The sequence below is a fragment of the Erinaceus europaeus genome, chromosome 10 (genome assembly GCF_950295315.1).
Source record: "Erinaceus europaeus chromosome 10, mEriEur2.1, whole genome shotgun sequence".
NCBI classification, from domain to species: Eukaryota; Metazoa; Chordata; class Mammalia; order Eulipotyphla; family Erinaceidae; genus Erinaceus; species Erinaceus europaeus.
In genome coordinates this window covers 8201930-8215670 of record NC_080171.1, presented here as the reverse complement: position 1 = coordinate 8215670, position 13741 = coordinate 8201930, and positions in this window count along the sequence as shown.

Here is a 13741-nt window from a genome sequence, read left to right as displayed (position 1 = left end):
TTTTGCTTTTTTGCCACCAGGGTTTTTGCTGAGATTCAATGCCAGCACTACAGATCCACTGCTCCTGGTGGCCTTTTATTTGTTTTTTTATTTTTTCTATTTTATTTGACAGGAAAGAAAGAAATGGAGAGGGAAGGGGGAGATAGAGAGGGAAAGAGACCAAGAGACGCCCACAGACTTGCCTCACTGTTTGTGAAGCTTCTCCAGTACAGGTAGGGAGCAGAAACTTGAACCTGGATTCTCGCACATGGTGATATGTGCCTTTAACTGGGTGTGTCACCGCTGAGCCCAAGACTCCTCTTTCTGTATACCTACAAACCTGTGAATGTGTTAGTTCCTAAAGTTCACATTTCTTTTTTATGGTTTTCATCGTGCAGCAGCACCCCAGCCTCCTCCCCTTTTAAATTCTAAGTGTGATGACAATACTTTGAAGTCAGAATCCTATATTTTAAAAACACCTGAAATTCCAATTTAGCTGTTACATTATTTGCATGAAAGCCAACTTGATTATAAAACCAGTCAAATTCAGAAACTATATAGACTAATTTTTCTGACTTTTTCTAACAAAAGTTAAGACCTTCTTGGAATTGAGAACACCTTAAGGAGAAAATAAATCTCATTAATACAGGATTTAGGGAAATCCAGGTGGTTAATCTATCTTATGATAAAATTCAGCTGGTTTGGTCAGGTAGTATTTTATTTCTCTTTCATTGAATGATGTTTCTTTTGTGAATATAAGTGTAAAAGTTAAGAAGAAAAATATCTGCAGATATGTAAGTATTCTTTTGGTGATACTTTTTTCTTTACTGAGGATGGTTTATAGTCAACAGTAAAATACAGTGGTTTGTATATGTATAGTATTTCTCAGTTTTCCACATAACAATTTAACCCCCTCTAGGTCCTTCTCTGCCATCATGTTGCAGGACCTGAACCCCCAAATCCCACCCCAGAGTCTTTTACTTTGGTGCAATACACCAAACCCAGTCCAATTTCTGCTTTTAAATTTATTTTTAAACTTATTTTTGTTAATTGGTGGTTTAATAATGATTGAAAAGATTGTGGGATAAGGGGGATACAATTCCATACAATTTCCATCACCACCAGAGTTCTGTATCCCATCCCCTCCATTGGAAGCTTTCCTATTCTTTTTAAAAAAAATTTTTTAAATATCTTTATTTATTTATTTGGTTAGAAACAGCCAGAAATCAAGAGGGAAGGGGGTGCTAGAGAGGGATAGAGACAGAAAGACACTACAGCTCTGCTTCACCGTTTGTAAAGCTTTCCCCCTGAAGGTAGAGTCCGGGGGCTTGAACCCAGGTCCTTACACACTGTAACATGTGTGTTCAACCAGGTGCACCACTACCCAGCCCCCCCCCCATTATGTATCCCCCTAGGAGTATAGGACTAAAGATCTTTATGGGGTGTAGAATGTGTGAGGTCTGGATGCTGTGATTGCTTCTCTGCTGGACATGGGAGTTGACAGGTTAATTCATACCCCCAATCTGTCTATATCTTTCCCCAGTGGGGTAGGGCTCTGAGGAGGTAGGGTTCCAGGACACATTGGTAAGGTTGTCTGCCCAGGGAAATCAGGTAGGAGTCATGGTAGTATTTTTCAAATTTTGTCTATGAGTGAGATCATCCCATATTCATTCTTCTCTTTCTGGCTTCTCTTGCTTTAACATAATTCCTTCAAGCTCCATCCAAGGTGAAGGTGAATTCATCATTTTTTAAAATTTCTTTATTGGGGAATTTATGGTTTACAGTTGACGGTAAAATACAATAGTTTGTACATGCATAACATTTCCCAGTTTTCTACATAACAATACAACCCCCAGTAGGTCCTTCTCTGCCATCATGTTCTAGGACTTGAACTCCCCCCACCTCCACCCACCCCAGAGTCTTTTACTTTGGTGCAATACACCAGCTCCAGTCCAAGTTCTGCTTAGTGTTTTCCCTTCTGATCTTGTTTTTCAACTTCTGTCTATGAGTGAGATTATCCCATATTCATCCTTTTGTTTCTGACTGATCTCACTAACATGATTCCTTTAAGCTCCATGCAAAATGAGGTGAGGAAGGTAAATCCACCATTTTTCATAGCTGAGTAGTATTCCATCGTGTATATAGACCACAACTTGCTCAGTCACTCATCTGTTGTTGGATACCTGGGTTGCCTCCAGGTTTTAGCTATTAGAAATTGTGCTGCTATGAACATAGGTGTACACAGATATTTTTGGATGGGTATATTTGGTTTCTTAGTATATATCTCAAGGAGAGGAATTGCAGGGTCATAAGGTAGGTCTACTTCTAGTCTTCTGAGAGTTCTCCAGATTGCTCTTACAGGGGTTGGACCATTTGACATTCCCACCAGCAGTGCAAGAGAGTTCCTTTGCCCCCACAGCCTCTTGGAAAAACTTTTGAAAAATATTTATTTAGAGCCCAGAAAATATCTGGGCTCTAAATAAATATTTAGAGCACAGTTGACACAGTTGACTATGCAAAAGGATTTAGGCTTACCACAGGGGAACACCCTGCAAAATGGAATTTTCACAAGTGCTGGAGTGGTATTGTATATCCATCTCTCTTCCACTCTTTCTCTACATCTCTGTCCTTCGACCTCTTTTTGGTGTGGGGAAATAATCCACAAGAGTGGTGGAACTGATGTATAAAATCCCAGTGAAGGCCTGACAAAAACTTTTTGTTTGTTTGTTTTAAATGATATGAAGTCACAGAGACTATGACCATCTACAGTCAGGAGAAAATGGGTATAGATTTTGCCCTTGCACCCTCTGAAAGAATCAACCCTAAAAACACCTTGCCGAGGGAGGCAGGAAGATGGCGGACTGAGAAGCCGCTAGCGGCTGAGCTCCAACCACATCTCCTGGAAACGGTAGGATTTTCTGCCTTTAGCAGGCCAGCCAATAAGGTGTCCTAGCGGTGACACCAAGGAGGTGACTATAACTTAACTTGGGTTAAGAATTAGAGTAAAGGTGGCACGGACTAGCGAGCGGCTGCTCCAGACTTCCCAGGCGGCGGCGGGCAAGGCGGGTGCGCCAGCACTGTCCTCTGCCCGGGAAGGCGGCTCCTCCAACGGTTGCAGAGCGCTGCTGGGTGGCTGGCAGAGGACCAGGAGGGAGCACTGTAGCTTGGGGGCTTTCTCTTGGGAGTCTCCGGGGACCACCGCGACCCTGAGGGTGGATCCGAAGACTTCTTGAGTATAGCTCTCATTGGATTAAAGGACTTGGAGCTAGTTTTCATTTTTGAGAAATCCTTTAAAAAAGTCTGGAGGGGGTGGTTTCCCGGAAGATGGCGGACTGAAAAGCTGCTAGCAGCTGAGCTCCAACCACATCTCCTGGAAACGGTAGGATTTTCTGCCTTTAGCAGGACAGCCAATAAGGGGTCCTAGCAGTGACACCAGGAGGTGACTATAACTTAATTAGGGTTAAGAATTAGAGTGGGGAACAAAGGGGGAAAAAAACCAACTTTTTTTTTCTTCCTTTTAATTTTCAAGCATACCTCCTTCCCGCCCCCCCCCCCAAGCAGTCCCTGGGGACCAGCTCCTAGCAGGATCCCCCACAACACCAAACAGGGTGCTTTTTTGAATTCACTGATACACATTTGGGAATTTCCTTTCACTGCTCTTTAATTACAACTCTTTTTCTTCTACCTTTTCTCTCTCTTGTCTCTCTCTCTCTCTCTTTTTTTAATCTTGTCATACACTTCTTCCTTATTCTTTGCCTTTCTGAATTTGTGAATTATTTTGGGGAAGAAATCTGACTCAGAGTGGACTCTCTATATGTGTATCTCTGCTCTAGTTCACTTCCCCCTCTTGTTACCCCTAGAATATACAGTGGATAGTAGATTTGCATAACTGTCTATTCTTGCTATCCTTTCTTTTCTCTTTCCTCACTGGGATTTGGTTACGATTTTTTCACGGATTGGAGAAATTGTTTGGCTAAGTGGTAAGGATTAAACTACTTCAATACTTACTTCAGTTGCTACTGTAATTCCTGAGGTTGGTGAGTGCAATTGACATAAAGGTATTTAGTACAGTATTACTTGTACTCAAGACACAACAACTGAGGAACAACAGAGCATTAAAAAAACACATAAATTAAAAAAAATGGGTAGATCAAAAACAAATAAAACTGCTACTCCAATGAATGAAGATAAGAGCCCAGAAGAAATTACAAATCAGCCAGAAGTAACCATAGATAAGAAAAGTATGCAAGCAATAATAAACTTATTAATCACAGAAATGAAAACAACATTGGAGGAAAGGAAGGGCAGTATTAGGGAAACAACAGTTGAGACCCCCAAAGAAAATACTGATTATCTTGAGTCAATTAGAGAACTGAAAGCTGAAATAGCTGTAATGAAGAAAGAAGCTGAGGCAAGGGAAAGCAGACTAACAGAAGCAGAAAACAGAATTAGTCAGACAGAGGATGAGTTAGAGAAAACAAAGAAAGAGGTGAAAGAGCTTAAAAAGAGATTGAGAGACACTGAAAACAACAACAGAGACATATGGGATGATCTCAAAAGAAGTAACATTCATATAATTGGCCTGCCAGAGGAAAAAAGAGAGGAAGGGGAAGCAAACATTCTAGAGGAAATATAGAAGAAAACTTCCCAGACCTGAATAACAGAAAGGATATCAAGATTCAAGAGGCCCAGAGAGTACCAAACAGAATCAACCCAGACCTGAAGACGCCAAGACACATCATAGTCACAATGAGAAGAAGGATAAAGAACGGATCCTAAAGGCTGCAAGAGAGAAACAAAAAGTCACATACAAGGGAAAACCCATAAGATTATCTGCAAATTTCTCCACTCAAACTCTAAAAGCCAGAAGGGAGTGGCAAGATATCTATCAAGTCTTGAATGAAAAAGGGTTTCAACCAAGGATAATATATCCTGCTAGACTTTCATTCAAACTAGATGGAGGGATCAAAACCTTCTTAGATAAACAACAGTTAAAGGAGGCAACCATCACCAAGCCAGCCCTGAAAGAGGTACTAAAAGACCTCTTATAAACAAGAACATCACTATAATACTTCCAATATATCAGAGCAAACAAATTTTTTTTAGAACAATGGCACTACAATACATTAAATCCATAATATCAATAAATGTCAATGGCTTAAACTCACCCATCAAAAGGCACAGGGTGGGGGGATGGATCAGAAAACATAACCCAACCGTATGCTGCTTGCAAGAATACCATCTGTCACAACAAGATAAACACAGACTTAAAGTGAAAGGATGGAAAACTATCATACAGGCTAAGGGACCACAAAAAAGGGCAGGAACAGCCATACTCATCTCAGACACGATAGATTTTAAATTAAATAAAGTAATAAAAGATAGGCAAGGACATTACATAATGATTAGAGGATCAATCAGCCAAGAAGACTTAACAATTATTAACATCTATGCACCCAACGAGGGACCATCTAAATACATTAAGCATCTACTGAAAGAATTTCAAAAATACATCAATAGTAATACAATAATAGTGGGAGACTTCAATACCCCATTCTCACACTTAGACAGATGAACAAAGCAGAGAACCAATAAAGATACAAGAGAATTGAATGAAAAGATCGACAGACTAGACCTCTTGGACATTTTCAGGCTCCTCCACCCCAAAAAACTGGAATACACCTTCTTTTCAAATCCACATAACACATACTCAAGGATAGACCACATGTTTGGCCACAAAGACAGCATCAATAAATTCAAGAGCATTGAAATCATCCCAAGTATCTTCTCAGACCACAGTGGAGTAAAACTAACATTTAACAACAAACAGAAAATTATTAAAAGACACAGAATTTGGAAACTAAACAACATGCTCCTTAAGAACCACTGGGTCAGAGACTCACTCAAGCAGGAAATTCAAATGTTCCTGGAAACTAATGAAAATGAAGACACAACCTATCAAAATATTTGGGACACAGCTAAAGCAGTACTGAGAGGGAAACTTATAGCCATACAATCACATATTAAACACCAAGAAGAAGCTCAAATGAATGACCTTACTGCACACCTCAAGGACTTAGAGGAAGAGGAACAAAGGAACCCTAAAGCAACCAGAAGGACAGAAATCACTAAAGTTCGAGCAGAAATAAACAACATCAAAAATAAAAGAACCATACAAAAGATCAATGAAGCCAAATGTTGGTTCTTTGAAAGATTAAACAAAATTGACAAACCCCTAGCCAGACTCACCAAACAAAAAAGAGAGAAGACTCAAATTAATAGAATTGTAAACGATGGAGGAGATATCACAACTGACACCACAGAAATCCAGAGAATCCTGCGAAACTTCTATAAAGAACTATATGCCACCAAGCTAGAGAATCTGGAAGAAATGGACCAATTCCTAGAAACCTATGCTCTTCCAAAACTGAACCAAGAAGAACTACAAAATCTAAATGCACCAATCACAGACAAAGAAATTGAAAGAGAGTGGCAGACTGGGAGTATGGACCAACCAGTCAACGCCCATGTTCAGTGGGGAAGCAATTACAGAAGCCAGACCTTCTACCTTCTGCAACCCTCAATGACCCTGGGTCCACTGCTCCCAGAGGGCTATAGAATGGGAAAGCTATCATGGGAGGGGGTGGGTTAAGGAGATTGGGTGGTGGGAATTGTGTGGAGTTGTACCCCTCCTACCTTATGGTTGTGTTCGTTAATCCTTTCTTAAATAAAAAATTAAAAAAAAAAAAACACCTTGCCTAGAACTGAGAAACTTCCATTTAAGTCAACCCATTTGTGATATTCTGTTTCCGGAAAAGTCTGAAACATTTCTTCATAAAAAAAAAAAAGCATGAAAAAAATACATCATGAGATTTCCAACAGCCAAATATTTTTGTTGAGACAGTCCTAGTAAAGAATGTAAGGGGTGGGTAATTTGAATTTGAACATAGTTACATCTTAGTAATGTGTACTTGGGTGAATTATATAATTTCTCTAAATCTCACTTTCTTTATCTGTAAAACAGCAATAGTAACCAAGGCTATCCTGTGCTAAATAATACATAACAAGTCCGTAGACCAAAGTCAACTTTCAATAAATGTTAGTTGCCGCAATTAGTATTCTATTATTTTGTTTGTGTTTTAATTAGTTTTTAAATGTTTGCAGAGCCAGGGTCTCATGAAGAGGTGATTTCATTGCTTTGGACTACACTTTCATATATATATATGCCGGTTGGTCCCTGTTCAGGCACCATATGCCGGGCTAACTTCGAGGGTGGGAGAGAGACAACCAGGGATTCATGGCTGAGTGGGAAGAAGTGCAATGTTTATTAAGAAAAGAATCTGCATTTATAGTTTCCAGGAAGGAAGTGGTAGGGTGAAAACAGGATGTGACTAGGAGAGGGGATGGAGTGAAAAGAGAGTGCAAACCAGTGGGGATTAAATGGTGGAAAATAGTGTGAATAGGAGAGGGGGTGGAGTGAAAAAGAGTGCGAATCAGTGGGGATTAAACCAGTGCCCTGCAGACAGAGCGGGTCTCAGACAAAACAATGATTATGTAAATAGACCAACATCTCCCCCTTTCTTTTTAACTAATGGCAATAGTTTCAGGAGTGTGGGTAAACAGAAACCTATATCATGCAGACATTTTCAAAAGAACTGGCGCAAGACATGGAGGAACAAGTAAGAGAGCATCAAGAACCAGTGTGATGCCAAAAGGAGGCCTGAGGGGGCATTTCCTGCCTCAAAGGGCAGGTCCTAACAGGCGAAAGGGCGTTTCCTGCCTCTGTGGGCATCTCTTGCCTCTGGGGGGCGTTTCATGCCTCAAAGGTTGTTTCTTGCCTCTGAGAGTAGGACCTAGTAAGGAAGGGGGGGTTCCTACCTCTGGGGACAGGGCCTGCAGGCAAGGGGGTGTGTCCTATAGAGTCCGAAGGCAGCTGGCTGCAAAGTCCATGGTTTGCTGCGGTCAGTCTTTGAGAAACCCAGCAGTGTAAAGGGAAGCTGCTGTAAAGTTGTGTAAAGTGTCCAAGAGGTGTACCAGTAAGTCCGATAGAAGTGTCAGTTCAATGTCGATGATCAGGAGAAAAAATGCCAGAGGATGAAATGTTGCACGTCTATCTCGATGGGGAAAGTCAGCCACCAGAATTCCACTTTTCTGTAGAGAGTGAGCTTTGGAGTCTGTGAATCAGTTTCTTCAGGTCGTGCCAGGTCACATCATTGGTTTTGGGGGGACTCCTGTAGTCGTGCCATCTTGTGGGCGATGTCAGAGATCAGGGGTCCAAATGGATTTCCAGGGATTCCGTATGAGCAGATGCTTTTTCATGTGAAGACTTGACAGCTGTAATTCACTTACTTGTGAAACAAAACTTGTAGCAGATTAGAAGTTTAATATAATTGATAACTCAATTATAATTAGTTTAAGTACCTTTATAATTTTGGAAGTCCTTTCTAGTATGATTGTAAAGTTGTTTAAACAGTTTAAGCTCAATAAGATATGGACAGGTAAACAGAAGAACCATGGTTAGAAGCATCAAGCATGAGAATCATTAGCATAACCATTGTGCTATCCACCCCTCCCATACTCATACAGTTTTCAGGATTAAATGTTTCACATATATACCAAGATGTAAAAAAAAAAAAAAAAATCAAAAAAAATTTTTTTTCAAAAACAATGTTTCTGGATGTCTCAAGAAATCATGGCTGCATCCAGCATTTTTTTTTGTAAAGTCAATTAAATTTCAGAATACTCAGAGAAAAATGGGTCATACAAAAATTTAGTCATTCAAATCACTCTCATATGAAATGCAAGTGAAAGCAGACAGCACACTTAAGATATTCAGAGAGAACAATGAGTGGGGAAGCGAGAGAAAAGCCGTAGATATTTTTTGTTTTTTTCACCTTGAACCAGATTATTTAGATCTCACTATGTCGCATCATGAGTCCCCGGAGGGCATCCTAGTCCAAAAAGCTCCTCCTCAATTCTTCTGATGGTTCCTGCATGATTGCTGCCAGCATCCATTTTAAAAAATGTCTTCCCATCGAATGAAGAATTGAGTCAGGAGGGTAGAACTAACCACATGTCTCCATTCTTGGAGATTGCCAGGGTACTGGAGAATGCTCTTCAAGTTAGAGTAGTCCTTCTCCACAGGAAACATGGAAGAGGGAGTCCAGAAACTCCCAGGGGAAATCTCCACACATCTCCCAAGCTCTATGATCACAGTCATAAGGGACCAAAGTGTGGCCCAGAGAAAAATGTTCCAGAGACAGGGAAACTGTCTCATGAAGAAAGAGTAGAGGCTTTGGGAAACCTCTTCATAAGTAGAAAGGCAGCCCTTGGCGGATGGGTAGCCAAGTGGTGTTTACTTATCAGGGGATGGGCAGGTTAGGTCCCACGCTGGTGCACCATATGCTGGTCGGTCCCTGTTCAGGTGCCATATACCAGGCTAGCTTCACGGGCAGGAGAGAGACGACCAGGGACTCATGGCTGAGTGGGAAGAAGTGCAATGTTTATTGAGAAAAGAATCTGCATTTATAGTTTCCAGGAAGGAAGTGGTAGGGTGGAAAACAGGATGTGACTAGGAGAGGGGGCGGAGTGAAATGAGAGTGTGAACCAGTGGGGATTAAACCAATGCCCTGCAGACAGGGTGGGTCTCAGACAAAACAATGATTATGTAAATAGACCAACAAACACACACACACAGACACACACACATAAATACATGGAGAGAGATACTACAGTCTTGAAGCTTCCTCTGTTGCCATGGCAACTCCTATCCAATGCCTGAGCTTTAGCCTAGATCACCTATGGCAATGCAGACTCCCAACCAAGTGAGCTAACTCTACTCTCTAACACTAGATTCTCTCTTTTTTTTTTTTCAAGTCACTTTATTAGGGAAAGTAATGATTTGCAAGACAGTTGTTGTCACATGGATACAATTTCTTCTCTCTCCATAGTAGGTACCTAAGCACCACACCATCATGCACTGGGTCTCCACACCCACTAAATTCTCTCCTGCTTTCCTATTTTTAGAGTTTTTGATGTTGCTGCAATATTTCCTCATCTAAGTCTAGCCAGTTAGTCTAAATTTAATCTTGCATTTGTCCATTCTGGGTTTTATTTGTTTTTCTTAATTTCCACTTAGTAGTGAAGAAGTCATCTGGTATATAATTTAGTTGAGTCCCATTGGAGAACAGTGTGAAGATTCCCCAGCTTACTTTTTGAAAAGCACTGTCAAGGGTGGTAGGGACCTATTTTGACTCCATTACAGTAGGCATGCAAGGAGTTTTTCTTTTAAGGACGTCATCTGGAATGAGCAAGACAAGTGTAGACATCAGAAACAAAGAGACTGTTTTTTTGTGTAAATGTGTAAAGCAAGACCCTTTCAGCTGAATGACTCATATCTATATGTGGTCAATTAGGGAAATAGAGCAAGAATGATAACTCAGGTAGATTGGAATTTCAGCCCTGATACAATGTATACTGAGTCTGCAAGAAAACTTCATTAATTCTTACCTAGATACACAGTGAATAAAGGCGGTTGGCTTAACCAACTTAACTTTAGGTTATTGTTGAGTCTGGAGACAAAACTGGTATACTAGCACTGTAAGAATGGCTAGGACAGAGGACGACCATGCACTATTAAAAAAATAGAAGAATAGGAACTGGGTAATGGCACACCAGGTTGAGTGCATGTTACAATGCACTAGGACCCAGGTTTGGGTCCCCAGTCCCTACCTTCAAAATTTTAACAACAAATGGCGCCCACGTGGACCTGACCTGCGCATCTCTCAGATAAGTAAAGACAATTTGGCTACCTATATGCACTATGGCCTTCTCTTCTGCTTGTGAAGAGATCTCCAAAGGCCTCTGTTCTTTCTTCACGAGACTGTTTTGCTGTTTCTGGAACATTTATCTCTGGACCACTCTGTGGTTTCCACTCGCTCGGGCAAACTTAGAACAGCCAGCGGGAAGAGCCAGCGGGCGGGAGGCGAGGCGTGGAGCTGCCGTTTCCACCTGGTTAAACAGCCAGTCAGCCGGCTGCGCCCAGACAACCCCACGCACTGCGCCCGCAGCCCCGCAGCCCCGCAGCCCGCAGGAGGCCTACGCCAGCACACAAAAGCCCCAAGAGCCCAATGCCAACATGCTGGAGCCCTATGCCAACACACAAGAGCCCGAGGCCAACACAGAAGAGCCTGAGGCCAGCCCACAGGAGCCGGCTCTCCACCGCGTGGTGCAGGGCACTGGACTTGTGATCCCTCCATGCTGCTCGGCCACTGCGAGTAGGGCAGCAGACATGGCAGGGCCATGGGGCAGGGCCGCGGTGGCCTATCATGGCCGCCACCCCTGGGCACCTATGCCCACACCTTCTACAAGCCTGGCCTGCCTGCCCTCTTTCTATGAATTCTGGAACCATCCCGGGCCTCCCGGACCCCCGGGCTCCCTGCCGAAACTGGGCACACGAGATCTCCAGCTGCCGGTCCGGTCTGAAGGCAGACAAGCTGGAGTACGCAGAGACTTGTGCAGAGATCGCAACCTGCAATTCCCAAAAGTGAAGCTGCGCGGGAAGCCACCTCCAGATGGTGAACCCTCGCCCCCAACAACTAAGACAGTGCAGACTTAAATTCGTGTTTAAAATGACATGTCTTCGTAACAAAGGTTTCTCTCCTTGTGTATTAATGACCATGTTTATGTGTATGTTTAAAGTTTGGTAAACAGTAGCTTTAAGGCTAAATTCTTACTAGTCAAAGTTAAATGAAAAAGGTTTTCAATGTAATTCTCATAAAGATAAAATTAACTTACATTTAAAGTCTGAGGTAAAAATTAGTTAACAATCAATATATTTTAACTAAGTTCGTCTAAACAGAAGGTTAAATAGACTTGTTGATATGTAAAACACTACCTTCTCTATTAGAAATGGTAGATCGCACAATGGCTATGCTAATTATTCTCATGCCTGAGGTTTCCTCTCCAGCCCACACCTAGGGTGTGTCTCCATCTTGAATGGGTGTAACAAAAGGTTAAAAGACTTTGTTGATATGTAAAAGTCTCAAATTCCTTCTCTATTAGAAACGTTGGATCGTGCAGTAGATATGCTAATAACAAGTTTTGTTTCATAGTAAGTAAGTTGCAGCCAGTTGCCTGTGGGACTCTAGGCCGTTCTCCGCCCCCATGCAATTGCCCGTCGAGGCAAGTAGCCCCCCAGAGGCAAGAAATGTTTTTTTTTCAGATATGGCCCCCTCAGGCCTTCCCTTGGCAACATGCTGGTTTTTGTTATATATGTTTCTGTTCACCCCATACCCTTGATACTATAGTGATTTAGTTAAAAAGAAAAGGGGGAATTGTCGTATGCTTTACATTGACTTGTTCTAGCCCTCCCCCCGCCAAGAGAATTGGATCAGGCCTGCTAATTTGGCAGGCCTGCTTGGCCCCGCCCCAAAAGGAACCCAGAGAGAGGGTTCCTGAGTCGGACAGTGACAGAGTTCCTGAGTTCCTGAGTTAGACTGAGTTCCTGAGTTCCTGAGTTAGACAGAGTTCCTGAGTTCCTAAGTTAGACAGAGTTCTTGAGTTTCTGCGTTCGAGAGTTCGAGAGTTGGAGAGTTCCTGGGTTCCTGAGTTCCAGAGTAAGAGACGGTTCCTGAGTTCCAGAGTGAGGGAGAGTGCCTGTGCCGCCGCAAAGAGACAGCAGAGTTCTGTTTGGTGATTAGTTTGTCTTAGTTTGTGAATCGTTGTTCGTGAATAAAGAAATACATCTTCCCTGCCCAGCCGTTGTCTCCGCGTCTCTGTTACCCGCCTGTGAAGCTAGACCCGCCCGGCAAGAGCCTCCGAATTTTAACAACAAAACTGGTATACTAGCACTGTAAGAATGGCTAGGACAGAGGACAACCATGCACTATTAAAAAAATAGAAGAATAGGAACTGGGTAATGGCACACCAGGTTGAGTGCATGTTACAATGCACTAGGACCCAGGTTTGGGTCCCCAGTCCCTACCTTCATGGGAAAAGCTTTGCCAGTGGTGAAGCAGTCTCTCTGTCTCTTTTCCTATCTCCCCTTACCCTCGCGATGTCTGCCTTTCTCTATCCAATAAATAAATAAATAAATAAATAAATATAATTTAAAAAAATTTTAATTCAACACATAGAAGAAGAAAAAGTCTGTGGGGGTATAGCATAATGGTTATGCAAAGAGATTTTCATGACTGAGGCTCTCAAGTCCCAGGATCAGTCCCCCACACAGCCACAAGCCAGAGCTGAGCAGTGCTCTGGTAAAAAAAAAAGTAAAAGAGAAAAAAAAGTAATTTGATGGCCAAACATACATATTTTTTGCATTTAAGTACTTTTTCATGAATTTATGTAGTGAGAAATATTCAAACATATGTATATGATTTCTTGTACTTCATCAAAAAAAAACTGATCACTATGACTTCAGAAGATTTGGAAAGGCTCTTCACTCACCCTGAAGAGCAAAATGTATGAAATGGTATCGCCTAAGAGTTCTGTTCAGAGGAAAAAATTAAAAACATAGCCAGCTGCCAGATGGAAAACATGTTTGCAGAGCTAAGAAAACTGCTGCAAATACTACCAAACGGTAGTGACTGGGACCTGCTTTGGCTCTCGGTGTTTGTCTGCAGTCATTCAAAAAATGTTAATGTCTGGACATTAAACAGAACACAGAAGAGACATTGCTATGGTCTGCTAAGTGTTAGTGTTGGATTAAGACCTACTGTCCTGAGTTATGAAAAACATAATACAAACAACTCTAATGATG